Genomic DNA, 4,494 nt, shown 5'->3' on the forward strand with positions numbered 1-4,494 from the left:
GTGCTTCACTAGAATCCCTTATAGTCCCAGCAACCAGCCAGCCAATCAAAAGTGATTTGGCTGATGTCACTAACTTTGGCTCCGCCAATCAAAAATACATTCCGAGCGGTTCTCACTTGTAAACCTAGAGAGCTAAGAAGACGAGTTGGAATGTAGAGTTTTAGGAGTAAAATGTAAACTTTGGGAATGGTGGGGGCAGTGAAAGGTGATGATGCAACTTGTAATAGCCGTAAACTCGATGCCTGTTTACATCGTAAATTACGATTTTACATTGTAATTTTCCTGTTAAATTAGGTTGTGTGTTTCCTCGATCTTTGATTAAATTATGGTCTTGCTAATTTCCTTTTGTTCAGGATTGTAATCAAGGGCATCGCCATGAACTACAGAAATATATTAGTAGTCCAGTGGAACCTTTAAAAGATGTAGCGAAATTTATTCCATCAGGTCAGTTAGTCTTTCAGCTTCCACTTTGTGCTGCTATGGACTAACATGGGTTCTCCTTTGGAACTACCCTAGTATATGTTCTCTGTGTTGAAAAAAATAGTGAATAAGCACTATTTAAAAATATGATTCAGCATGTAGGCTGAATCATTAAGGTCACAACTGCATGTTCTCTCTAATTATGGAATACCAGCATATCTACCAGACAAAACTGCAGATGGCAAAACATTAATATGCTCCAACATAAAGGCACATCTATACTAGGATATGTTAGATCATAAGATACATTGGGATGTGAACTGATAGGGCAATGCCAACCATGAAGGTCAAGCAAACTTCTTGACCATAATCTAGTTCAGGGATGTTGAACTCATTTGTTATGAGGGCCAGATCTGACATAAATGAGACCTTGGTGGACCAGGCCATGTGTGTCATTATATGTAATGCCAGGTAGTGGAGATGTAAACTTTACAAAGGACACAAACATGTTGAAACATGTTTTAAAACTTAAAACATGCTAAAAACATTAGTACTCTTACCGTAATTTGTTTATTTAACAGTCTCTGATAACTGACACCTCCTGCTCTGAATTACTGCATCAAAATCTGGAGACAATGCCTGTGCTGTAGCAATCTTGAGTATGCTGTTCAGGTGTTATTCAGGTGTGTATCTGTAAGTTACAAACCTACTTTTGCTTTATTGACATTCATTACAGAAATTTCATAGTCAATGCTTTGAGCATAAGACCCAAGGGAAAACATGAAACGGCTGGGCATTGTGAGCTTTTGTACATGTTCTTGTGTTGGTCAAGAACATGTGAAGGCACCATGGCACAGACTGAGGGCTAGGTGTTTGTCTACAAAACTGTAGTCTCCCCAGAGAAATAAATACAACTCCTACTAGGCAATGCAAGAATGGAGAGAGTGCCATCATAATCAGCCTAATATCTGGGAAGTCTAAGTTCAAAATCAATCCCCAATCAATCAAAGGAAAATGTGAAAGAAAACATCAAAGGAAATGTGCTGGGTGAATTTGGTCTGGACTCACTCTCAGCCTAATCCACCTCACTGGCTTGTTGTTATTCCTCATCTAAATAGTTCACATGCTTATTGAGAGAGGCTGGATAAAGGAGAGGCAAACCCAGTTGCACCCAGGAAAGCCTTGCCATAACAAGTCCAACAACACACACACACACACAAACTTACTCTCTGTAGCAAGGCAAAAGGCTCATACCTTAAATAAAACATTGTTGGACTTAAAAAGTGCGTTTGCATTTCTCCCTGTAATTGAGAGTATTGGGCAAAGTAAGGGGATGAAGAGAGGGAGGAGCCTCAGCCAATGAAAGGAAGAGAGGCTTGGCTAAGTAGCTCTGCTGTGTGATTGAAAGCCTCGCAAAGCAAACTCTCTTGCTCTGTAGTTCCTGTGTAATTGAGAGAGCCTGGCATAATTTGGCTGTGAGTTGACAGTACTTTAAATCCATAATTCAAAATGTAAGCTTTTGGTACTGTGAAGGCAGAGCCTTTGCTAGTGATGTCTATGAAGGTAAAGAGAGCCCAACAGCTATCCACAGACAATTCCATAGCAGAGAGATGCGCTTAATGCTCATAATTCAAATTAGGTTTTCTTAGACATTACAAAATAGTTGATACCTTAGATATTCAGATGGTTGTGAACTATGTCCTTATCAGGGCTTTTTTTGAGCAGGAACGCAGTTCCAGCTGGCTTGGTGTCAGGGGGTGTGCCCTAAAATGCAAATGCATTCCTGTTGGGCTTTTTCTATAAAAGAGCCCTGTGGGAAACAATGGTGACATCAGGGAGTGTGCCTTAATATGCAAATGTGTTCCTGCTGGGCTTTTTCTACAAAAAAAGCCATGGTCCTTATATACCAAGAATGGCCAAACTGTGGCTTGCAAAGCCCCCACCGCCTCATTGGTCAGCTTGGAGAAGGCACTTGTTTGTTTAAATTCTTTCTCCAAGCCAATCAAGTCAATGTGGGGGGCTTGAAAAACCAATTTAAAGTTAAAATTGATTCCTTCTACCTCTCCCTCCCTCCCCACCTACTTTCCTCCCTTCCTTCCCACTTTTCTTTCTGTTCTTTCCACCTTTCTTTCTTGGTCTCTTTCTCCCCCTCACGTTCATGTCTTGCAGCTCTCAAACATTTCTTCTAGGTGGCTCTTCCATTAAGCAAGTTTGGCCATCCCTCTTATACACCATGCAGACTTTCATATTCAATATTAGAATTGCCAACTCTGGCCTGGGAAATTCCTGGAAATTTAGGTGCAGTGCCTGTGGAAGGCGAATTTGGAAAAGGATTTAACCTAGTATCTTTAATATACCATAAAGTTTGCCCCTGAAGCTGCCATTTTTTCCAGGGGAACTGATCTCTGTAGTTTGGAGACAAGTTGTAATTCCAGAAGAACTGTAGGCCTCACCTGAAGGCTGGCAGCAGCCCTATGTATTATTCAAGTCATGGAACACTGTGTTTGAACCCTGGCAAGTCATCCCATTCCACTTGGTAGACTAATAGCACCATCTTAAACCAGAGTTTTACCCTTCAAAGTTAGCTGTAGGCTTAAAAGGCTATAACTGTTTTTAGGATTACATTGTAATGGCTACAGGGAGAAAAAAATGTGAGTGATAATTACAGTGACTGAGCTGACAGCCATGCCCCTCAAGTTTTTAGTTGGAGGGGAGAGTTCATCCGACTTCTGCAGCTGACTTTGGCTATGGAAGCAGGAAGAAAACCCAGTGAGTCCACTTCTCTCTCACAGTCAGAGAAGTAGTGGGTAGGGAGGCCTTCTTCCTGCTTCTACAGTCAAAGTCAGCTGCAGAAGCAGGAAGAAAACTCAGCAAGCTGGCACCTCTCCAACAGTTGGAGAGGCAGGGGGGGGTCTTCTTCTTTCTCCCTGCCCCTCATCTCTTCTGCCTCCCACCCCTGGATTTCTAAGTACCCCACCACATAAAATTTTCTGGCTACATCCCTGACACTGGTGTTGAGCTGATTGTTTCGCTCCTTTCTGCCACTGTAATAAGACTTCCTTCTCCCACTCAGCTAACTCTAGCAGCTTAGCCAGGCATTATTCCTGGGAGATGACAATGGCTAAATTTGGGTAAAGAGAAGAACAATTTATTGTCCAGTAAGGATAAAGGAATACAAAGGCACTTTTACCACCTGTTTTTGAGGTCACTGTCATTATTTAACAGGATTGCTATATATACAGTATGAAAAATTCCACGAGACTGAGTTTCCATAGTTTTCCTATACTTTTACTACTGTTTGTACTGTGATGGGATTCATAGATTAAAACCAACTTACTTACTCTGAACACAACCTATAAGAGGAACAGCGAAATCTATAGTGTAATTCTGGATAACTGGTTCAGCTGAAAGAGATATTTTATTTATTTATTTGCCACCCCTCTTCCTAATGGAGCTCAAGGTGGTTTACTATATTAATAAAGTACATACAACATATTACATTAAAAACTGAAACCATTGTTTAGGACTGCTTTAATCAAATGTGGCTCCTTCTAAAGATCAAGATTGAGGGGGACAGGTACAGCCCCCCAGGGGAGCTGAATAGATTCAGAGCCAGTTGAGAAAGTGGCTAAAGAGACAAGGATCTAGGAGACCCAGGTTCAAATCTCCACTTTCCCCTGAAGCTTACAGAATGACAGGGTCTGTCACTTTATTTTATCATACTTTACAGAGTTGCAGTGAGGGTAAAATAAAGAAGAGGAGACAAATTTTTGGTGCCTTGAGCTCCTTGGAAAAGGGTGGGATAAAATGTTCTAAATAAATAAATTCAATGAAAGAATTTTTAGCCAAATGCAACAGGAAAAGGGAAATATTGTGGGGGTGGGGGGAGGTGTAATGGTCCTCAAAATTTGGGTTGCCAGGTCCAGGTTGGAAAACACCTGGACATTTTTTGGGGGGTGGTGGTGGTGGGTTGAGCCTCCATAGAAAAATAAAACATACTATCCTGATCTGGCGACTAATAAAACAGGATTTATAGTTTAACCATCTTCCCAAACTGACTCACTATACAGAATG

Source organism: Heteronotia binoei, chromosome 4 (genome assembly GCF_032191835.1).
Source record: "Heteronotia binoei isolate CCM8104 ecotype False Entrance Well chromosome 4, APGP_CSIRO_Hbin_v1, whole genome shotgun sequence".
In the NCBI taxonomy this organism is placed as follows: domain Eukaryota; kingdom Metazoa; phylum Chordata; class Lepidosauria; order Squamata; family Gekkonidae; genus Heteronotia; species Heteronotia binoei.